Consider the following 25,827-nt stretch of genomic DNA (forward strand, 5'->3'; position numbering starts at 1 on the left):
GAGGATTTTCTCATCTTCTTGTGTTCTCTGGTAAGCTCCTTTAGAGCTTTGCTCTGTGCATCAACTGCCTTTGTCAAGGCAGCCTGAGTAGCCAAAATCTTCTCATGGTTGGCCAGGAGTGTCTTCAATGTCTCCTCAATGGACTGAGGAATCTCAACGGTGGCTGGAACCGACTGGGCCGCAACTGTGGTTGCCAAAGTGGACAATTTGGATGTCGAGACTGACATCCAGTTGTTCAAACTGGCCAATGTCTTTGCTAACTACTGGGCCTTGAGGGGGTTGGATTTGGATGTGGGAACCACTGGGCCAATTGAAGAACTGGGACCTGCAGAGGAGGATGGGATGTCCGGAACAGTAGTGGCAGCATAAGTAGGTGGCTCAATAGAACCCTCTATCGCAACTGGCTCCTTAGACTGGCTAGTCGGGGCAGAGGTGGATGCTTTTCCCTTCTTATCCCCCTTCGGGTTGTCCGGCCCCTAAATATTAAACATGAGAACGGGGACACCGGCAGGACTCCAACATCGAAATGGTATTTGTTCACCTTTGCATATTCAAAGTACATTGTTAGGGTGTTCGGGTAGGGGTAGTTTCTGTTCGTATCAATACCAATGGATGTAATCACACTGTACATAACATTCCCCACATTGATGGGGAAACCTGCCATGATGGATGCAATGAGAACCGCTCGGGCGATTGGAATGGTCTGGTCATGGGATGAAGAGTCCAACCTGTTGTTTACAAAAGTTAACCATCCTCTCACCTCAAAATTGAGGTCCTTTTGCAGTATTTTCTTCCCCACCTGAATCCACTCCGGAACAGTACCCGACTGAGCTAAGAACTGTGTCACCCAAGGACGAGCTTCCTCTTTCAACGCTAACTTCTCTCTGTAAAGAGAGTCATCCTCGTCATTGAAACCCAAATACTCGTTCAACGCCTTCCCCGAGAACACTATCTTTTTATCCCGCACTTTGGTTGCAATTGACCATTCTTTTGTGTGGGCCACATTGCTGTAGAATTCCTTCACCATATGTTCATTTGCATCGACCAACTCATCTTTAAAGAAATCCCACCCCACTCTAGTAAGAAATTGTTCATGGACTCGGGGAAGGTAGGGTAACAAATCCCGGGTGACTACTCTTCTTTCTGGAATCACCTTCTTCTTGGGCCACACTTCCCGGAATTTCTGAAAGGCACCTCGCTGACAAATCTATCCTGCCATACAACTGGGTTTCTAGTTCTTTCAGTTCCCCCAACTCTAAGTACCCTACTGTCCGGGACCTCCTCATCACTCTTGTTTTTATCTTCTGCACCCTCCCCGGATTCTGAAGCTGTGGGGGAGGTGGAGTATTTGGCACTGCCTGCTTCTGAGCCCTCAGACGACTCAGGTTGTATAACAGTTGGAGCTTTAGCTGGGCCTGCGGGGGCTTTCCCTGAATCAATTGAGACATCCTGGGAGGAGAGGTACTCACTCCCCGACTGATCTTCATCACTCATCACCTGCTTTCTTGTTTTTAGCTTTGGTTGGGGAGTGAGTTTCTTCAATTTTGCTTTACCTACCCGGGAGGGGTCAGCTCCTCGTCCGGGTTGTTTAGCTCCACGCCTTCGTTGTTTAACCATTTCCTGCACACAAATAATTCTAACATTGTTAGTTCAGGCAATTGCAGAGTTTAAGTACAGAACAGAAACATAGATAGAGAACAGGTGATAGCAGTACGGACCGCACAAACAAGGCATGCAGACCGCACTGACCAAGTTAGGAAATGAACCGTCTCTGATTAGGAACTATGCGGACCGCATGAACAGGGGGTGCGGCCGCATGGGGGCCAATGCGGTCTGCACAAACTGGTCATGCGGCCGCATTGACCATACTATTAAAAACTGGTGCCCTTTGAACCTCACCCCCGCGGATCGCGCAAACATGGGATGCGGCCGCGTGGGGCATGGCGTGACTGGGCATGCGGCCGTGCTGGGATAATCAACCTTTAGGTTTAAGGTTTACGCGGACCGCGTAGCAGAATGATGTGGTCGCGTAAAAGGCATGCAGACCGCATAATTAGGGGGTGCGTCTGCACTGGGCATTAATTACAAGGGCAATTAGGGTTTTACAAAAAAACTCAAGTCTTTCACGTTTTAGCATCCTACTTTGTCCCTACTCATTTATAACATGCGCATCATTTCAAATAACAACAAAAACAATATAAAACTATCCTAATTATGAAACGACGAAGAACAAAAAAGAAAAATGAAGAAGTTATGACTAGGGGAACATGTATAAAGTTTAAATTAATACTAAGTAAAGACTAATGTGAGAGATATGTTACCAAGAAAGCGAAGAAATGCTCTTGATATTAACACTAAGAGGGGTCTCTGAATGTGAACAGTAACTTTTAGGGCTCAGGGGTTAATTTTGGCGAAAAGTTCTAATGAAGATCCTAATGGTTAATTATAGGAAACACAGTGGGGCCCATCACTTACTGTCCAGTGCGGCCACGTAAACACGGCCGCAGGCTGCACTAGGACTTTACCATTTACCTGTAGCTGAAGCGAAGGCACGCGGACCGCATGAGACGGCCTGCGGCCGCATGAGAACCATGCGGGCCGCATAAAGTGGGACGGGGCCACGTGAATATAGTTCAAAGACTTGGAAATATTTTTCTTTGGCCGATGTGGACCGCACAAAGTGAGATTGCGGTCGCACGGTCACTGTTCAGAGACTGTGCACTTTTTTCTCAGTTGTTTTGCACTGGTTCAATCACAATTCCTACAACATCTCACAAACCATTAGCTCAAAAATCCTAATATAGAACAGAAATCAAAAAAGAAAGAAAAAAGACATGGGTTGCCTCCCAAGAAGCACCTGATTTAACGTCGCAGCACGACGCATGTTACCATCAAAGTCACTTCAAATGAATGAGTGCCACCACGGGGGTGTCATTAGATATTCCCAAGTAATGCTTGACACGATGCCCATTGACCCGGAAAACTTCACCACTTTTGTTTTTGAGATCAATAGCTCCAAATGGGGTTACACCAACAACTTCAAATGGACCACTCCACTTAGACTTAAACTTTCCCGGGAATAACCTCAACTGGGAGTTGAAAAGAAGAACCATGTCACCAACTTTGAATTCCTTCCCTCGGGCATACTTATCGTGAAGGTACTTCATCTTGTTCTTGTACAAGGACGCTCTGGAGTAGGCATGAAATCTAAACTCGTCTAGCTCATTGAGTTGCTCAACCCGGAGATTCGCAACGACATCCCATTCTAAGTTCAATTTTCTCAAGGCCCACATAGCCTTATGCTCCAATTCCACTGGAAGATGACAAGCTTTGCCAAACACCAACCGGTACGGAGACATACCAATCGGGGTCTTGTAAGTTGTCTGATAGGCCCAAAGAGCATCATCTAATTTCTTCGACCAATCGGTCCTATTGGCATTGACAGTTTTGGACAAAATACTCTTGATCTCTCGGTTGGAAACCTCAACTTAGCCACTCGCTTGAGGATGATAAGGAGTGGTCACCTTGTGATTTACACCATACTTGGAAAGCAATGAATCAAAAGCCCTGTTGCAAAAATGAGAACCACCATAACTAATGATAGCACGTGGAGTGCCAAACCTTGTGAAGATACTCTTTTTCAAGAATGTCACCACACTTCGAGCTTCATTGTTGGGTAAAGCGACGGCTTCGACCCATTTCGACACATAATCAACCGCTACCAAGATATAGGTATTCCCATAAGAACTCACGAACGACCCCATAAAGTCGATACCCCACACATAAAAAATGTCCACTTCTAGAATTGTGTTGAGAGGCATCTCATCCTTTTTAGAAATCCCACCGGCTCGTTGGCATTCATCACATCTCTTGACAAAATCCCCGGCATCTTCAAACAAGGAGGGCCAATAGAAACCGCAACTAAGCACCTTAGAAGCTGTCCTCACCCCGCCATGATAGCCACCATAGGGAGAGGAATGACAAGCCTCCAAAATACTCAATTGTTCTTTTTCCGGGACACATCGGCGAATCACACCATCGGTGCAAATCTTGAACAAATATGGCTCATCCCAATAATAATCCAAACTATCTCGCTTGAGCTTCTTCCTTTGGTTAGAAGGGAGCTCATACGGGATTATACCCGTCACAAGATACACATCTAACAAACCACGACATATCATGCATAGATACCGCAAGGAGTTGTTCATCCTGGAACGCATCATTGATCTCAAGGCCGTCAGAAGGCCTCCCCTCTTCCTCCAAGCGGGACAAGTGGTCCGCCACTTGATTTTCACTTCCTTTTCGGTCCACAATTTCTAGATCAAACTCTTGAAGAAGTAGCACCCATCTCATCAACCTTGCTTTTGAATCTTTCTTGGTCATCAAATACCTAAGGGCAGCATGATCGGTATGGATAATCACTTTGGCGCCCATAAGGTATGGTCAGAACTTTTCCATGGCAAACACAATAGCTAGCAACTCCTTCTCGGTGATTGTATAGTTTCTTTGAGCTTCATTCATCGTCTTGCTTGAGTAGTACACCGGATGGAACATCTTGTTGATCCTTTGGCCCAAGACCGCCCCTATCGCAACATCACTAGCGTCACACATGAGCTCAAATGGCAAGCTCCAATTGGGTGCGGTAATGATAGGGGTAGTTGTCAACTTGTGTTTTAGAAGCTTGAACTCCTCCATGCATTTCTCATCAAAGACAAACTTGGCCTCCTTCACTAACAACTTGCACAACGGGTAACTACCTTAGAGAAATCTTTGATGAACCTTCGGTAGAAACCCGCGTGCCCCAAAAAGCTCCTCACCCCTTTGATAGAAGTAGGGGGAGGCAACCTTGAAATGACTTCAATCTTGGCTTTGTCAACTTCAATACCTCTCTTTGAAATCTTATGACCCAATACAATACCCTCTTCTACCATAAAATGGCATTTTTCCCAATTGAGAACTAGGTTTGTATCTTCACATCGGGCCAACAAACGATCCAAATTTATCAAGCATTCTTCAAAGGAGTCCCCCACCACGCTAAAATCATCCATAAAGACCTCCAATATATCTTCCACCATGTCGGTGAAAATTGCCATCATACATCATTGAAAGGTCGCTGGGGCATTACACAATCCAAACGGCATCCTAAAAAATGCAAATGTGCCGTAGGGACAAGTAAAGGTCGTCTTTTCCTAATCTTCTGTGGCGATGAAAATCTAATTGTACCCCGAATACCCATATAAAAAGCAATAGAACGACCGACCCGCAAGACAATCAAGCATTTGGTCGAGGAAAGGAAACGGGAAATGGTCCTTTCGAGTCACTTTGTTAAGCTTTCTATAGTCCATACAAACTCTCCATCCCGTCACCGTCCGAGTAGGAATCAACTCATTGTTAGCATTGGTTGCCACAGTCATCCCGCCTTTCTTCGGTACGCATTGCACCGGAGAAGTCCATGAGCTGTCAGAAATAGGATACACCACACCGGCGTCAAGCCACTTGATAACTTCCTTCTTGACCACTTCTTGCATAGCTTCGTTGAGTCGCCTTTGGTGTTCAAGTGAGGGCCTCGCATCCTCCTCCAATATGATCTTATGCATGCAAAAGGCGGGTCTTATACCCCGAATATCGCCAATGTCCATTCGATCGCCCTCTTGCGCTTTTGTAGAACCGCCAAAGTGTCGTCAACCTGCACGTTAGTCAAGCAAGATGAAAAAATAACAGGCAAAATGAAATTAGGGCCCAAGTATTCATACCTGAGGTGAGGAGGAAGTTGTTTCAACTCCAACGCCGGCAGCTCCTCAATAGATGGCTTGGTTGGGGGAGTTTTGCGATTCTCAAGATCCAAGGATAACTTCCTAGGCTCGTAAGAATACGAGCCCATACCATGCAAAGCATTTACACATTCAACTCTCCCAGCATCATCATCAACATCCATGTTCAAGATCACGGCTTCAAGTGAGTCCTCAACATTTATCATTGCGCTTGTGTCATCCACTATCACCGCCGTGACAATGTCAACAAACGAGCACACCTCGGTGCTATTCAGTTGCCTCATAGATTTGCACATATGGAACACCACCTTTTCATCACCAACTCGGAAGGTCAACTCTCCCGCCTCGACATCTACCAAAGCCTTCCCAGTAGCTAGGAAAGGTCTTCCAAGGATAATTGGCACCTCAAAATCCACCTCACAATCCAAAATAATGAAATCGGCCGGCAATATGAACTTATCAACACGAACAAGGACATCATCAATAATCCCCAAAGGCCGCTTCATTGACCGGTCCACCATTTGAAGCCTCATAGAAGTTGGACGAGGTTGTCTGATTCCCAAGGTCTTGAAGACCTAATATGGCATTAAATTGATACTTTCCCCCAAGTCACAAAGGGCTTTTGCAAAGTTGGCACTTCCAATGGTACATGGGATAGTGAATGCACCGGGGTCCTCAAGTTTCGGAGCCATAGAATGCACAATTGCGCTCACTTGATGGGTCATCTTGATTGTCTCACACTTCATTGATCTCTTTTTTGTAACCAACTCTTTCATGAACTTTGCGTACCCCGGCATTTTCTCGAGTGCCTCCACCAAAGGCACGTTGATAGTCAAACTCTTCATCATCTCAATGAATTTCTTAAATTGGTTGTCACCCTTTTGCTTGGCCAGCCGTTGAGGATAGGGCGGAGGAGGTCCAGGTAAGGGTGATTGGGCTTTGGGCACCGCCGGCTCGGGCATATCAATCACGTGTTCCCTAGATGGGTTCACGGCCTCTTGTGTTTCCTCCTCAACCTCATGAAGATCAATCCGCACATCATCTCTCACACTTGGTTCAACTACATCTTCATCCACCAAAGGCATTTCATTATCTCGTAACTCATCTTCATCCACCATAACTTGGTTTCCTCTTGAGGCATGCACATCACCGCCTCTTCCACTTCGCGTTGTCACTGCCATCACATGATTATTGTGCCCACCCTTGGGGTTTACTACCGTATCACTTGGTAGAGCACCCTTTGGGTGAGTATTTAAATACTAAGAGATTTGGCCTAATTGCACTTCCAAGTTCCGGATAGATGTGTTATGCGAAGCTAATTGGGCCTCGGAATCTTGGTTCTTTTTCATCATTTGCTCGAACATGCTTTCAATTCTCCCCATCTCGCTTCCGGACGAACTCGGACCTTGAGAAGGAAAGGGGGGTGGATTGTTCGGTTATTGGTATATGGGGGCCGGGGCTTTGAAAACCTTGCCCCCGGTTGCGTTGGTTCCTGTTATTGTTCCACCCTCCTTGATTGTTGTTGTTGCCCCAATTATTGTTACTACCATGCCAATTTCCTTGGTTGCCTTGATTACCCCAATTGTTGTTTTGGTTGTTGTTATTCCAGTTACCTCCGCCTTGTTGTTGATTGCCCCAATTACCTTGAAGACGCCATTGTTGATTTGAAGAGTTACCTCTATTCCCTTGATAAATGTTGACATATTGGACTTCTTCGCTTTGATCATTATAGCACTCATTTGAATAACCACCACCATCATTGTTGTTGTCATATTGTTCACAATTACCTTGAGGTTGTTGTGCTCTTTGCCTCCTTTTCAACATAGAAACACCTTCCATTGCGTTGACTTGGCGCGGGTTTTGGACTTGTTGCAATTGCGCCTCTGCCAATTGATTCATAGTTGTTGTAAGCTCGGCGATAGCTTGGCCATGATCGTGCAATTCCTTGTGCAAATGGATGACCGTGGGGTCACCTTGGGGCACATTTTCTCGGCTTTGCCATGCCGAAGAGGTGTCGGCCATTTCATCCAGTACATCATATGCCTCTTGGTAAGAAAGTTTCATAAAGTTCCCTCCGGCCAATTGGTTCACGATGCATTGATTTGTGGTGTTGATGCCCCGATAAAAGGTTTGTTGAATCATAGCCTCGGTCATATCGTTATTAGGGCACTCTTTCACCATTGTTCTATATCTTTCGTATATCTCATGCAAAGGTTCTGTCGGCTCTTGCTTGAAAGTTAGAATTTCATCCCGAAGAGCTGCCATATGACTTGGAGAGAATAACTTGGCAATAAATTTGTCCGCCAATTCATCCCATGTTGTAATAGAATGATTGGGGAGCCTTTCTAACTAATCCAATGCTTTACCCCGAAGAGAAAATAGGAAAAGCCTCAATCTCAACGCATCCTCGAACACGTTTGTCTTCTTGCTACCCCAACATGTATCCACGAACCCCTTCAAGTGCTTGTAGGCATTTTGATCAGAGGCACCCGTGAAATAACCTCTCTGCTCGAGCAAGGTCAACATAACATTTGTGATTTGAAAGTTCCCCGCCCGGATTCGGGGAGGAACAATAGCACTGGCGTATCCTTGATTTGGTAAAACTCTGGGAGCCACTCTCGGTGGTGCCGGAGGAGGGTCTGGAATATTGTTGTTCTCATTTTCATTTATATTGACATGTCGGCCCCTCCTTGGAACTTGAGGGAAGACCTCATCTTGTTCTAGATCCTCTACCTCCTCCCCCGCTATCACATTGCCGAGAGGGTCATTTGCATTAAGAGCCATTGTACCTGATAGATCGACACAAACAAAATTAGTAATCAAGAAGGAAAGAGAAGCAAAACACAAATCTAGCTACACAAATAGTCAATACCATAAGCTCCCCGGCAACGGCGCCAAAAAGTTATCGCAACAAACTCAACCTCACACAACGGTAGGAAGAGCGGGCGCTAAGACTTTTACCTGAATAGTGGTATCGGGGTCAATTTCCACAAAGAGCTTGGAATGGAGTTGCGTATTTGTTCAGAATAGGAATGCGTGCTTGCTCCTAATTGTACTTCTATAAGTTTTTTGGAGTTTTTGTTTAATAACTACTATTATCAACTACAAATTTAGGCTAATTTATGCTAAAAAGAGATGTTCTGAGTTGTGATTAATATAGAGAAAGGCACTAGGGTCGTGGCATCACCTAGGTGGTTAACTAACGGGCAAAGACTACTAATAATAGATTGATATATTTAGGATCAATGTTATAACCGTTGCACAATTATACCCACTCTCACACCTCTCTGAAGAGAGAGCGATTTTGCCCAATTGACTCTCTCGAGACCAATTGGGTAGGCTAATTAGACCAAGCAACTAGGGTTCAAGTAGGGTGATTACTCTCTCGAAGTTTAACCTGTTAATTGGGACTACCATTTCTCATGGGTCCACCCCAATTCCTTGTTGGGTCAATTTTGGGGTCATAGACTCTCTTTCTCAAGAAGAGTCAAGACCCACCAAGCTAGAATCAATGTTTGCAACCAACAATCCTTAATTAAACCATAAAATTAACCCAAATAACAAACACCCAATATCAATTTATCATTAAGAAGCTACACCCATTAATTACCCACACTAGGGTTGAGCTACAACCCTAGCTAATGGATTTAGCTAGACATAATTAAAGACCAAAATGAATAAATAGAAGATGAAACAACCATATTAATTAATTGCTAATGTTAAACTACAATAATCTATGATGAAACTAAGCTAAAAATGCCCAAGATAGGCCAAAACATAAGTCTCACGAGTGCAGCAACTATCAGATGTACCCCCCCCCCTCTCTTAAAAATGGTAAAAAGTTCTATTTATAGTGGGCTGGAAAAACTGGACAAAAATGCCCCTGTGGGGTTAGTGCGGACCGCACAAAGTTGGCATGCGGCCGCACTGGGTTGCTTGACCTCTGAATCTTGCTCTCTGAAGATGGTGATGCGGACCGCACAAAGATGGAATGCGTCCGCATGAAGACTGGCACGGACCGCACAAAGTTGTTGTGCAGCCGCTTGAATAGTTTGGCAGCTTCTCTGAACTTCTTGGACGCGACCGCATAGCAAGATTGTGCGGCCGCATGAGCTTGACTTGTAGTTTCACAGTCTCTGAACTCCTATGGTGCGGCCGTATGACATGATGGTGCGGTCCGCATGAAGTTCTTAATGTCCTTACTTTAATGATCTTTGACACTTGAGTAGGATTTCACTCCGATTTGAGCCGATCTTTGACGATTTGTCCCTTTATAGCTCAAACCTGCAATCAAGCGCAATCTGTAAGCATTTTGGGACTATTTTTGTAGCAAATTATACTCAAAGTGCAGGCAAGTATGGGTATAAAACATGTTAAAATCCTACTTATCAATCTACCAGAATCCCACATCCGTAGTCCCAAAATATATAGACAAGGGGGAGCTACCGGAATCCCACATCCGTAGTCCTAAAATAAATACACAGCAGCAATAGGGAAACATACAGGAATGGCTATTTTCATATTAAGGCAACAAGTGATTCTAGCCTAGCATGCTGCACAGAATTCAAGTAAGGCAGGCTGAACAAATAAAGCAATTAAGTCATTTAGACATGCTTTCCTAAGCTAAAAACAGGCTTAATAGTGCAAGTAATAGAAACAGGAAAGGAAACATGCTAGTAATTACTTAAAAAAACTGAATTTCCAACAATTAGCGCAAGTACGTACTCGTCAACTCATGTACAAGGCATTTCAATTACCAAATATACCAATCCTAAGGGGAAGGTCCCCCACACAAAGTTAGACAAGCCACTTACCTCAAACTAGCTCAAAATCAACCTGACACCACGTCTTTGCCTTGAGTACTCGAATCCAAATGGCCCAAATCTATTCAATTCAATTGCATAATATAAATAACACTTCAAGTAACTAATTCTACAATTAAATTCTAAGCTAATACGCAAAATTATGTAAAATGACCAAAATACCCCTCGGTCCCACATCTCAGAATCGGGTAAAATTTACATTTCCAAAATCCTCACACTCTCACGAGTCTATACATAACAAGAAAACTGAAATCGGAGTCCAAATGACCCCTCAAATCCTCATTTAAAGGTCTCTTAAACTCAAGCCATAATTACCCATTTTCCCAATTTTTACCACTAATTAGGTCTTTAATTACATAAAAACGAGTTATGAAGTCAAAAATGTTACCTCCAAGTGATTCCCCTTGAATCCCTCTTCAACCCTCTTTAAAAAGCTTCAAAATCGCCTAACAATAGAGGAAACTAGGCTAAAATTCGTGAAATAACTCTTTTTAAACATTCTGCCTAGGTATTTTAATTCATTCTTCGCGAACGCGGTCAAGGCCTTGCGTTCGCGAAGAACAAAAAGTCGTTCACCAAAAGTCCTCTTACGCAAATGCGACATTGCGATCGCGAATGCGATGCTCCCATTGACCAACCCTTCGCGAACGTGATGCTCAAACATCACAACCCTTCGTGAACGCGGAGACTTCCTCGCGAATGCGAAGGCAAAATTCCATCAACCCCTACTGACTCTTCGCGGACGCGAAGGTCCACTCGTGAACGCGAAGGGTAAAATCCCTCTGCAATAGCTGAACAAAAACCTGCAACTTTTTAACAACTTAAAATGATCCGTTGAGCATCCGAAACACACTCGAGACCCCCAGGACATCAACCAAAAGCATCAACATATCCTAAAACCTTATTCAAACTTGTACCAATCCTTAAAATACCTAAAACAGCATCGAAAACTCGAATTAACCATGGATTTAATCCTAAGAACTCCAAAATTCTCAAAATACGATTTCGATCAAAAAGTCTATCAAACCCCGTCCGAATGACCAGAAATTTTGCACACACGTCACATTTAACACTACGGAGCTACTCCAACTTCTGGAATTCCATTCCGACCCTCAGATCAAAATCTCACTATCGGACCGGAAACTTCAAAAATTCAACTTTGGCATTTCAATCCTAAATTAGCTACGGACCTCCAAAACACAACCTAAACACTCTCCTAACCCCGGAATCACCCAACAAAGCTAACAGAACCATCAAATTTCCATTCCGAGGCCATCTTCACACTGTTCCGACTATGATCAACTTTCCAACACTTAAGCCCTCATTTAGGGACTAAGTGTCCCAAAACTCTCCGAAAACTTAAAACTGAACATCCCGGCAAATCAAAATAGCAGAAATAAACTTGGGGAAAGCAGTTAATAGGGGATTAGGGTGTTAATTTTTAAGACGACCGGCCGGGTCGTCACATAGTTATATGCCAAGTTTTCAAAATGCTAGTTTTGGTTGGACTTAGTCGCTTTCTTGGGGCATGTAGTATAGGTAGAGGGCATTCAGATGGATCCTAAAAAGATCGAGGTAGTTCAGAACTGGCCCAGGCCTACTTCAGCTATGGAGGTCCAGAGTTTCTTGGATTTGGCGGGTTATTACCATCAGTTTGTGGAGGGGTTTTCATCTATAGCAGCTCCATTGACCAGGTTGACTCAGAAGGGTACCCTATTCAGATGGTCAGACGAGTGTGAGATAGTCTTTCAGAATCTCAAGACTGCTTTGACTACGATGTCAGTGTTGGTGTTTCCCACAGGTTCAGGTTCTTATATGGTGTATTGTGATGCATATAATATTGGGCTTGGTGCAGTATTGATGTAGGATGGTAGGGTGATTGCATGTGCATCACGACAGTTGAAGGTTCAAGAGAAGAATTACCCTGTTCATGACTTAGAGTTGGCAGCCATTGTCCATGTGCTGAAGATCTGGAGGCATTATCTTTACAGGGTATCATGCGTGGTATTCATGGATCATCGGAGCCTGCAGTATTTGTTCAAACAGAAGGATCTCAATTTGAGGCAGAAGAGGTGGTTGGAGCTATTGAAAGACTATGATATCACCATCTTGTATCATCTTAGGAAGGCCAATATGGTGGCCGATGCCTTGAGTAGAAAGGTAGTGAGTATGGGCAGCCTTGTATACATTTCAGTCGGTGAGAGACCGCTTGCATCGGATGTTCAAGATTTGGATAATCAGTTCGTAAGGTTGGATGTTTCAGAGCCCAGTGGTTTTCTAGTCTACACGGTCGCTCGATCTTCTTTGATTGAGCGCATCAGGGAACGACAGTATGATGACCCTTATTTGCTTGTCCTTAGGGACACAGTGCAGCACGCTGGTGCCAATCAAGTTACTGTTGGAGATGATGGAGTTTTGAGGATGCAGGGTTGTATTTGTGTGCCTAATGTGGATGGACTTTGTGAGTTAATTCTTGAGGAGGCCCGCAGTTCCCGATATTCTATTCATCTAGGTACCGCCAAGATCTATCAGGACTTGCGACAACATTATTGGTGGAGGAGGATAAAGAAGGATATAGTTGCATATGTTGCTCGGTGTCTAAATTATCATCTGGTAAAGTATGAGCATCAGAGCCTGGTGGTTTGCTTCAGAAGTTAGAGATCCATGAGTGGAAGTGGGAGCATATCACTATGGATTTTGTTGTTGGACTCCCACAGACTTAGAGGAAGTTCTACGTAGTATGGGTTATTGTGGACAGGCTGACCAAGTCAGCGCATTTCATTCCTGTGGCAGTTTCCTATTCTTCAGAGCGGTTAGCTAATATCTACATCTACGAGATCGTTTGTCTTCACGATGTGCTCGTGTTTATCATTTATGATGGAGATACACAGTTCACCTCGCACTTCTGAAGGGTAGTAAAGCATGAGTTAGGCACGCAGGTTGAGTTGAGCACATAATTTCATCCTCAGATGGATGGACAGTCTGAGCACACTATTCAGATATTGGAGGATATGCTCCGCACTTGTGTTAAAGATTTTGGGGGTTCTTGGGATCAATTCTTGCCACTTGTGGAGTTTTCTTACAACAATAACTACCAGTCGAGCATTCAGATGGTCCCTATGAGGTATTATACGGGAGAAAGTGTCGTTCACCAATTGGGTGGTTTGAGCTGGGGGAGGCTCAGCTTTTGGGTACAGATTTGGTACAAGATGCCTTGGATAAGGTCAGGATTATTTAGGATCGACTTCGCATAGCTCAGTCTAGGCAGAAGAGTTATGCCTACCTTCGAGTTCGTGATGTTGCATTCATGGTCGAAGAGAGGGTACTACTCTGGGTTTCACCTATGAAGGGTGTGATGAGGTTCGGAAAGAAGGGCAGTTGAGCCCTAAGTATATCGGGCCCTTTGAGATTCTTGGGAGAGTGGTTGAAGTGGCTTACAGGCTCGTATTGCCACCTATTTTATTAGTAGTCCATCTGGTATTCCATGTGTCCATGCTCCGGAAGTATCATGGTGATCCGTCCCATTTGTTAGATTTCAGCACAGTCCAGTTGGACAAGGATTTGACATATAAGGAGGAGCCGGTGGCTATTCTAGCCCAGCAGGTTCGTTAGTTGAGGTCAAAGAGTTACCCTTCAATTCGAGTGTAGTAGAGAGATCAGCCCATTGAGGCAGCTACTTGGGAGTCTGAGTCGGACATGCAAAGTAGATATCCACACCTTTCCACCATCCCAGGTACTTTTCTATGTCCATTCAAGGATGACAATTGTTTTAGAGGTGGAGAATGTGATGACCCGATAGGTCATTAGAGTTTTCAACCCTAATTCTATGGTTTAAAGCCTCCAATATCTTCTTTAAGGATTTCTCAATTTGCATGCGCAGTCCGAGTATTTTTTTGAAAGGCTATTTTGTTAGAAATTGATAAAATATGAAATTTTGCCTTAAAAATCCATTTGAGTTTACTTTGGTCAATATTTTGAGCAAACAGACTCGATTTGTGTTTTGACGGTCCCGATGGATCCGATGTGATTTGGGACTTGGGCATATGCCCGGAATCGAATTCGAAGGTCCCTAGCTCGAGTCATCACTTTTTGTCGAAATTTGAAAGTTAAAAGGCTTAATGACTTTGAAGGTTTAACCAATGTTTGACTTTGTTGATACCGGGTCCATATTTTGGTTCCGAAGCCTGGTATAGTACCATTACTATATTTATGACTTTTCTGTGAACTTTGGTGAGAAACGGAGTTTGTTTGACCTAATTCAAACATCTGGTTGTTAAAATAGCAATTCTAAAGTTTTCTTGAAAATTTCATTTGATTTGATGTCCGATTCCTAGTTATAGGTGTTCTTTTGGCGATTTGATCACACGAGCAAGTTCGTATGATGTTTTTGGACTTGTGTGCATGTTTTGTTTGGAGCCCCGAGGTCTCGGATGAGTTTTGGATAGGCTACAGAGTGAGTTTAGACTTAGGAAAAATGTTGGTGTGCTTCAGTTCTGTTATAGGTCTTTGACCTCGCAATTGCGAGGTCAGTGTTCACAATTGCGAGGAACCCAGGTTACTGTCTTGGTCGCAATTGCGAAGATGGCTGGCTTAGCAATGGATCATAATTGTGATCAATAGGAAACATTTGCGGGATGGCCGTTGTTCGCAATTGCGAACAAATCATCGCAAATGCGATGATAGAAAAGATACTGGGATTTCGCATTTGTGAAGAAAATCTCACATTTGTTGGGTTAGGAATTGCGAACCCCAGGTCGCAATAGTGACATCTGCAACTGGTCAAAAGCTGTGAGGTGATGAGTATTTATGTGTTGTTGTTGGGTTAAAGCATGCAGGTGGGACTTATTTCTTGTAACTTATTACTTTCTTTGATCTTGATATCCATGCTTAGACTAGTTTAATTACTAAATTGATCGTTCTTTCCGCATTTATGGACTGTCTATGATAATTGAGTATTGTTTCCGAAGTTGAGGTTGGTTTTGTTGAACCATTGTTGACGTAGAGTTTGTTCTTGCTTATTTCATCTCCCTATTTTTATATGTTCATTACTATATGGTAAGGGAGAGTGTTAATGCACGAAGGGTGATGGCGTACCATGTTTGAGAGTTAATGCACAAAGGGTGATGCCATGCCATATTTGAGAGTTAATGCACGAAGGGTGATGATGTGGCGTATCTATTGATTTATGATGAGAATGAGAGTAAAAGTACAAAGGGTGATATCGTGCCGTTATTTCCGTTTCACGGTGAAGTTGAGAGTAAAAGCTCGAAGGGTGATGCCATGAAGTTTTATTCATTATGTGTATTTGTTTTGCTAGTTAAAGGCTTATTGACTATTTGTTCTTATTATTCTCTGCTGTAGTTATCGTATCTTGTACCCCTTTCGCATGTTGCCTCCCAATTGTACATGTTTAGCCTTTATTTGTAGTCATCTTGTAAGTATATTGTTATTTGCACAGGTTTATTTACATGGGTATCTTGTCATAGCCTTCTCACTATATCGTCGATGTTAGGCTCGACACTTACGAAGTACATTGGGTCAGTTGTACTCATACTACACTCTGCACTTTTTATGCAGAATTTGGTGCTGGTCCCAACCGTTCGTGAGGGATATCAACTCAGATTTTCTTATGGAGACTCAAGGTAGATCTGCTGGCGTCCACAGACGTTGAAGACCCCTTCCACCTTCCCCCTATTTACTATTCTTATCATTCGAGACAGTTTTACTTATTTCAAACTCTATATATAGAAATTATATAAGCTCGTGAACTTGTGAATCCAGATCTGGGTTTTACTTAGATATTATTGGTTTTTATGTCATTCCGCAGTCAGTTTTAGTTTCATTTCGGCTTAATTGATTTTACTTATTGAAATTGATTAAAAATTGGCTTAAAGATTCTATAACATTGGAGTTCCTAGCAAGTAAAATGTTAGGCGTCATCACGGTCCCGAAGGTGGGAATTCTGGATCGTAACAACACCAAGAAATCATTATTGAATGTATAACTTGAACAAATAAAAAAAACAGTGATTGCACGAATTTAAATCAGAACACCAACTAATTCCTACATGGACCATTCCTACAAGTATGCTTATTATGTCCACCCTGACCATATATACTACACGAATGCTAATTTTTATTTTGAAGAAATTCACTTAAAGGCTTATCATGCTTATTATAATTCGAACAATAATTTTTCGGCATTAGAAACTTGCTTTTCAAGACAGCCCAAACATGTGAGCATGGTAACTCGTCAACTTGAAACCTACCACAACTGTAATTTTTCTTTAGGAGGCAAAGAGTGTAATGCTTTCCTTCATCTGTCATGAATACATGGATTACATACAGTATACATAAATACAAGAAAAAAATATTTGAAATACATTGAATTCAAATCGGTATTTATTAAACAAAATATAAAAAGTGAATAAAATTATTTATGAAATATAGTGAAATACAGTAAAATACTTTCAATACAAATATAAAATCAATGAATACAACTAATGAAATATACTCAATACAGCAGTAATACCATGTATTAGGAATAAATAAAATACCGTGAATACAAAATAAACTTGAATACATTGAACACAATTGTTAGATACAACAGAATACAAGCACTCGGGGTTTTAACAACATGAAGACATTATGTTTCTATTATAGGTTGTATCTGGTATAAATACATAATGCATTCATATATCTTAATTTTGCCAATGCAAGTAATTATATCATGAAAGAAAGTATATATTATGAATACAATATAATATATGCTATATTTATAATATGCTGCCATGAGTACACTAAAAACTATTACGAATACATATACATACAGGTGAATACAACATATTGGTGAAGAGGTTGTGAGTAATAACACTCAAACCTGATAGCATTTGACCTATCAACACGGAATTGAAACCTTTCAGCAGTTGCATATTGCTCCACCACTGCCTTCAATGTGGCTTTATCTTTAAATACTTGTCCAGTCATCACCTTTTTTGATTAGTATTTGAAATAATTAAATTCCTTTTCGGTTCGAAAACCTCAATTAGTTCACCTGAGTTTAAAGATGCAGTGCAAATGTATCAACTGTATCAAATTTATTCACCCCATCGGTTGCGTTAGGTTGCATTAGGTCTCTTTGATATAAACTTCCTCCATCTACAATTACTTTATCCAATGTAGTTATATACAATGGATACATTCGGAGTTCTCTGTTCTTCTTTTTCAACTCTATATACACCCTCTAACTCATGTCGTTGTGTATTTCCATAGGCATGCAATTTCCTTCCACATTTTATTCAATTTTAATTGACTTAGAAGTCAAATCTATGCTAAGTTCCTTCGTAATTGAATCAACCAAATCATTATACAACGCATACTCCTTTATCAATATCCCATCAATCGAATAATCGACATAACAATTTGCAGTGTTCCACTTGCCAGAATGATAAATTAGCACTTTTAAACTAGTCATCTAGAAAATCGAATTCAAAATATTTTTGTAGATACTTGTATCAATTCCGAGCAGAACCTCGACCAATATCTGGGGAAAAAATACGAACTGTATTAGAATAAAAGGACCAAAATTCTGAAGAATGCTCTATTTTTTTGTGTTTAGCGTCTGATAAATCTTCTCATTAATTGGATTGATAATGTTGAATGTTATAATTAATTTAGTTGAGTTATATTAGGAGTGTATCACATTAAATTGGTAGCTTTTTGTTATTAAACAACTGGAGAGACCTATTATTACGTTGATTGCCGTTACTGTATTCATGAATACATGGCACGAATACATATGAATACAGCGGCTAAAAGCTAGACAACCCTATTTTTTAGCCAATTTTTGCTGTTGTATTCATGAATATAGTAGCTTGAATACATCGAATACATTACCATAACAACTGAAAGGTCGCTACAGGAAGTAATTATGTATATGGTAGCTTTAGGAAGTTAATATCGACTAAACAATAGTCATTTTTTGAAAATTCCTCTCCGAAAATTATGCTACTAATAGTCGTATTATCAAAATTATACTCGCTGCACACTTTTTTTAAAAGAAACATCCACCTTGATGGTGGGGGTTAGGATATACATGGAAGAAGATGTAAACCATTGCCTCCGATACAAATACATTTGGTCATTGATCACGTCTAAGTGCACGCCTCTAACAAGGTATGACACGATCGTTTGCAATAATAAAACCTAACAATGAGTTGTGATCAAATCCACATGGAGCTGAGATAAGAGTTAGTATTATATATTTTGAGTGAGCACGTGAAGTATCTAGAATGCACTTCCACAAATAGAGTTTAGTTTTTACTTCTAAAATTACGCGAAGGATTATAATTCTAAAGGTATAAAATTAGATAAGATTGTTTTGAATATTTTTCAAAGATATAAAAAGTCCTAGGGTTGTGACCATGACCTAGGTGTTTGCCTAATGGAATAAATACTTTTATGTTGTTTTGTTGACTGGGGCGTATTATAGCTTACAATACTACGTTGCCCACTCAATACCTCTCGGTCAAAGAGGGGTTTTGCCCAATTTGACTTTCTCAAGTCCAAATGGGTATCTACCAAAATGGTTGATAAGAGATCAAGTCGGGTTTTATTATCTCTAGGTTGAATCCTTTAAATGTGCTACTCAAACTCTCAATTGACCCAGTTCCTTGTTAGCTAAGTTAACCTAGACTCGATCTCTCTTTCTAAAGAAGAGACTAAGTCAAATAGGCATAAACCAATATTTGCAACCATTAATTACACATTTGAAGCATAAACCTAGCTAAATAACACATACCCATTCATAAACAAGCATAAAATTAATCACCTATAAGGTTTACTGTACCGACCCAACAGGTCGTTGTGAGCAATTGCACTTTGCTCGGTAGCTTACGTGCATTTGTAGCTCCTGTATCTTGAAGGTTTGCAAAGTTCATAAGTTTGACCAGAAGTCGACTTTGAAGATATCAGATTCGGATTGTGGTTTCGGGAATTAAAATACTTTGTCGTGTCATTTGGTATTTGTGTGCAAATTTTGGGTTCATTCTAGAATGATTTGATATGTTTTAGCACGCGTTATGGAAATTAAAAGTTCAAGGTTCATTAAGTTTGATTTGAGGTGTGATTCATCATTTTGATGTTGTTATGTGGGTTCTAAGGCCTCAAGTAGGTCTGTATTAAGTTATGGGACTTATCGGTATATTTGTACAGGGTCCCGAGTGGCTCGGATGAGTTCGGACGAAGTTCGGATCATTTTGGTTAATGTTGCATTGATGGAGGCTGCTGGTTCTGGTGTTTCCGCATCTACGGAATAAGGGACGCACGCCGCGCCCCCTTTTTTTCCTCCCCTTTTTGATGGGGGAAGAGATCCGGTTTTCGACATTCACGGGGTGTAATGACTTATTTACTTTTGTGAATTGGGTGTTTGAAGAGTCTCCACCTAACGGATTATGGTGTGTTAGGGCACCTAGAGCGATTAATTCTTGGGTTGGTTTGCATCACCAGAGATTAGGGTAAGGGCTCGAAGTAACCTTGAGGGGAAGGTGTTAAGCACCCCTCTTGGTCCACAGCTGTGGGTCCTGGCCGAACTTATATTCACAAATTAGTCCATATAAACAGTTGAACCAAATAAGTTACAAGTAAAGCACATTGTTTAATTCAAGTAGCAAGATAAGGGTTTGAACAAGTTGTAAAACAAAGGTTTAAATAAAGAGAAGATTTGAGTAAAGAGGGGTCCTAGGTTGGTTATCCTATAGGATCGTCCCACGTAATGTCCGGTAAACACTCCTCAATGAGGGGTTACACGTGACATTAACACGTAGTCATCATATCCCGTGTCTACCCTTCCCATCCCCTTATTGGTCATGCAAAGCGAGTGTTTGGTCAATGATTCCTATTGCGTGCTACTACCCATCCCTTCTTAATGGTCCTGAAGGGAGTTAGGACCTCTACCTATAGGTAGTTCTAGACGTACCCCTAAGGTTTGGAAAGGAAAAAATTCTAAGGCTACAGTTAAAATATTTAGGACTTTCACATAATGGGAGCAATTAAGAGGCTCAGAGTTTCCTCCTCAAATAAACACACAAGCAGCACGACTCAAACATAATTAAGGTCTTTTATCAATGCCCTAAAACAGGATATCTAATTGAATATGCAGAAACAGACAGGACTTTTTAGACTCAGAAGTTATACCCTAGTAGTTGCCTAGGGACTCTTTTTAAAAAAAGCCAGTTAGAACCAGAAACGTTAAGCGACAGAGACAACTTCAGAGAAATGCAATTGTTGAAAACGCACTAAGGCTTGCCTATATGCAGAATATTGGTGCCTATGTTAATGCAGAAACAAACAGATTTTGAAATAGACTCTGTTAATACCTATAGGCATGATATCTAGGCGTATTACTGATTTTAATCGATTTGCAGCAACATACAGAAATACTCATCATAACTGAATCGGAATTGAGTCCTATAGGCATGGTATCTATTATTAAACTGTTTTAAGACATGATTGTTTGGAACCTATAAACATGGTTTCTAACATGACAAAATGCAGAACCTTATAAACATGATTTCTACTTGATGCAAACAAACTTAAAAGTGAAATCCTATTGGCATGGTTTATATTAGGCAAACAATCGAATTAAAGAGCAAAACCCTATGAGCATGTTTTCTATTGAGTAAAGCAGACAGATTTTAAAAGTAAGATCTTAAAAGCAGGATTTCTACCCGTATTACCCCATAAAGTATACATCTACCCATCCCTTTTAATAAATACCCCAAATATCTGTTTACAAATTATTACAGGCTAATGAATGAATTACATAAATAGAAATAAAAATCAAGAAGCTATTCTATAGGGAGCCTTCAAGTAGGCCCAGGTTTCCCAAAGCCTCCAATGGTCTCACAAGCCTTAGTTCCATAGACAAATTAGAGTCTATGTGCATCAAAGTTCCCTAAGGGTCTCAAGGACCCCGGGCAATGCTTACACCTAGACTTAGCAACCAAGAATTGAACCAGTGCAGTGTGCAAAGGCCAGCCTCAGTATGTCAGAGTTAAGAGGGCTCTCAAGAGGATCCTAAGGCAGTACACATACTAGAGGGGGCAGAACTTATTGACTAAGAATAAAGTGAAAGTGAAGGACACAAGTTGGGAAAGGTTTTAGTAAAACTGTACTTAACAAAAGTAATTCAGTAAAGCAACAGAGGTTGTTTGAAAAATAGATTGGAGTAGTTAACGAAGTTCAAGCACCTCAATATAGGGTCATACACAGCTAATTCATAGAACCAAGTCAATTTAGTAGTCATACAAGGTCAAGGGGTTTGGGACACATAGACATTTGGCTGCAAACACATAACCCACCAAGGGTCTTAGGACTTGTTTAGACATGCTCAGAAACAACTGACACTGGCATAGTCATAGAACCAGTCATGAAGAACACAAACACATAAGGTGGTGATAGGGATTTGGGGATTCATGGTATATAGGATAGTAAGTATACAACAAGTAGGAGACAATTTGTAAGACATGCTCAGATACACACGTAAGGGGAATGTACTAATCTAAAGGAAGGGGGAAGACATAATATCATGCTGGTAATGTACACTTAACTACAAGTTTCACAACAGAACCACAAGTAGAAGCAAACTAGAAATAAGAGAAACTGAACAATAAGAGAAGCATGTTGTTATTGGAACTTTAAATCGAAACTAGGACATACCAGTAAAGAGAAAAGTAAGCAGAATGATAGAACAAGAGAGCACAAATGATTAGCCTTGGCTTGCAGCCGGCTAACAGTAGCAAATAACACAAGAGAGAGAGGACATAGTTTTTTAGTGAGAGAGGTAGTTTTTGAACCCAAGTGTTCGTGTTTGTGCTAATGAAAGACTAGAGTATTTATAGTTGAAAACAGGTAGTAGAATAAGGTAAGAATCATAGTAGCATAATAATTGAGGAACTCATAATCAATCAATTAGAAAATCATGGAAATACTCCCTTAAGTTAAGGGAGTTAATTCAAACGGTAAGGAACAACAACATATAAGGCAAGAAAAAGAAAATCAGTACAGGACTAATAAGGAAAGAATAGAAGTTCAGTAAGCATAGGGTAGTCAATTAGGACTAAATTCAGAAAACCTCAATTAAGGAAATGACTCAGTAAAAATAAAGTACCATAGCAAATAAGGTAATGAAATCAGTCAATTTAAACAGCCGAGATAGAAGTTTAGGGTTTTAAAAGAAAATATTTCAATCAAACCAACAATTAAGGAAATCAGAATTAATCAAGAGGGAGTCATGATTCTGTACTTCAACATATAAATAGAGAAGAACAAACAAACGTAGCAAACAACAAGGTTAGCCATATTGACAGAAAGAAGCAAGAGATGAACAAATCAAGATGAATACAATCACACAGAGGTGATACAAGTAGGCTAAAGACTTAGTACAAAACCCATTCGAGGTATGATAACCACAGAAACTTAACAAAAATCAAGTAGTCATGCTAAACAAAGAAGAAAATAAAGAAGATCTAAAAAATTAGGGCTTTTGACAGAGTTGAGTTGAAAAAGCATTAAGAACACAAAATCAGTAAAGATATGCAAGGAAAGAGGTTCAAACATAAAAAAAGATCAGTTTAAACAAGTGTTAGAAGAAACTCCGAGAAACCCTAATTTTTAAAGAAAATAAAACGGTTTAAAGTTGATGATTTTCAAAAGAAGTTTGAGAATAGTGTAAAACATAGAAAGAAACAGGCTTGAAAAAAAAAGAGCACAGATCTGAGAGATACAAACGAAGGTTAGGGTTTCAAAGGAAACCCAAATAGAAATGGAAGAACCTGCTGTAAGCTTCAAAGATCGTAACATATATGGTGTGATTTTGCCCAAAATCACACCAGAGAAGCCGTGAATAACCAAACCAGAAACCTTAGACACAAATCGGCATGGCTCAGGGACCTTGAAGGCCTGAGATGATGAGCAAGGCGATGGAGGGACCATTGGAGGCTAGGGGTTGAAAGATAGTCGCCGGAGATGGCCGGAGAGGGAGGCGGTGGTTGAAGAAGGCAAGGTTAAGTTGAGAGAAGAGAGAAGATTAGAGGATTCAAAGGCGGCGTGTTTGGAAGAGTGATTAGGTTTTGGGGGTTGTTTAGAGTTAAAAAAGGAAAGGGCAAATGAGGGTCGTTGATCTTTTAGATCAACGACCAGGATTTAATGAGGCTTTGGGTCGGGTAGGAGTAATTGGGGCCTGGGTAGGGTATTTTACTCTGAAATTGGGCTGGGGATTGGGTCCAATTTGGCTAAAATCGAAAGCCAAATCTGGCTATAAATTAAATAGCCAACTTTCCCTATTTTAATTTATAATAAATAATAAATAGTTTTCTGAAAATAATATTCTATACCAAAATGATTTAAAATATGTAATTATCATTTTAAGAATATAGGGGATAATTTTACACATATAAAATATAATTATACATTAAAATGGGCTAACATTGCAATTATATGTAATTATCTTAAAAATACTAAATGTAATTATAAAAATGCATGAAAAATATATTAGCCATATTTTGGCATAAGTATAGACATTAGATGAATAAATTATCATAACAATAATTTTGGAAATAATTATTGGGGATTTCATGAATAAAAGGGGAGAAAATAAATCAATTTAAACTCTTATAATTATGGGAAAAATTATAAAGACCTTGTGCATGCTTATATATGCATATATATGCTATTTTGAAGGTATTTATGCATATTTAAAATATATTGGGAAAAATTGGGTATCAACAACGCAGATGCGGACAGTTGGATGCAGAAGAGAATGAAGGCTTGGTTGGGGATCATCGCAGATGCGGAGGAGGAGTCACACCTGCGAGTATGTAGAAGTGGAAATTGTTCAGAAGGTGTAAGGGCCCTATCGGTTAGTTGTGGTCGCATAAGCGAGATGTTTACCACAGATGTGGTGGTCACAGATGCGACTATTTCAATGCAAATGCAGAAAATTCTAGGTAGAGGATATAAAAATTGAGGGTTTTTGTCTTTATTCATATTTTGAGATGTGGGACTCGGATGGAGGTGCTTTTTGGAGCAAATTTCATCACAAGGATTGGGGTAAGTGTTCTCTGCTCGGCTTTGGTTATATTTCACGAATCTATCTTCATTTTTGGCAATTGTTTGATTAATTTTAAAGAAAAATTGGGGGTTTTGGCCTAAAGTTTCATAATATGAATTTTTGAGTTTTGAACACTGATTTGGAGTTGGAATTGAGTGAAAATTAGTATGGTTGGACTCGTAATTGAATGGATTGCCGGATTTTGTGAGTTTTGTTGGGTTCCGAGGTGCGGCCCTCGGTTGGGCGTTTGGGCCGATTTCGGGCTTTGATTCAAGATTTGATCTTTTACAATCGGGATTGGTTCCTTTAGCATTGTTTGATGTATTTGAATTGTTGTTGGTCATTTTCAAGCCGTTCGGAGGTCAAAACGCGCGGGATGGCATCTTTGGAGCATCGCTTGGCTTGCTAGACATTGGTATTGGCTCATTCAAGGTAAGTAACGGTTCTACACTTAATGTTGAGGGTATGAAACCTCGCAATACATGTTATATGATTGGTATTGAGGTGACGCACATGCTAGGTGACGGGCGTGTGGACGTGCACCATGTGAATTGGGACTATGTTGCTTCCATGGCACTGTATAGTGGTCCTAGTTTGTTGATATTTTGCGTTTTTTACCATGTGATAAAGTAATTGAGTTGTCAATCGTGCTAAATATCATGTTTAGGCTTCTTGTTAATGTTGTTGGGTCGCATAATGGTCGTTTCTTGTTGTCATCTCACTGATTTTATTGATATTTCGTACTTAGTAATATTCATGCACTCATATCATATCTCAGTCTCAGTTGTTGTTATTGATACATCATATCATTGTTGTCGGGATAGATTCATGACATTGTGAGCCCGTGAGTGCGATTGGAGAGATTGATGAATGAGTGGGGCCAAGGGCCAGAGCGAGAGTTACATTTTGGGATCGGGAGGCACGCGCGCATCGATATATTGATTATATTTATGCAAATGGATCGGGTTGCACGTCGTAACAAGCCTTAGGACTATATATATATATATATATTAGGGATCGGGTTGCACGCCGCAACGATATAGCGCTTGGGCTGAAGGAGCCCCTCCGGAGTCTGCACATCCCCAGTGAGCACATTCGACTATATATATGTGGATAGGGCTGCA

Source organism: Nicotiana tabacum, chromosome 8, assembly GCF_000715075.1.
Source record: "Nicotiana tabacum cultivar K326 chromosome 8, ASM71507v2, whole genome shotgun sequence".
Taxonomy (NCBI): domain Eukaryota; kingdom Viridiplantae; phylum Streptophyta; class Magnoliopsida; order Solanales; family Solanaceae; genus Nicotiana; species Nicotiana tabacum.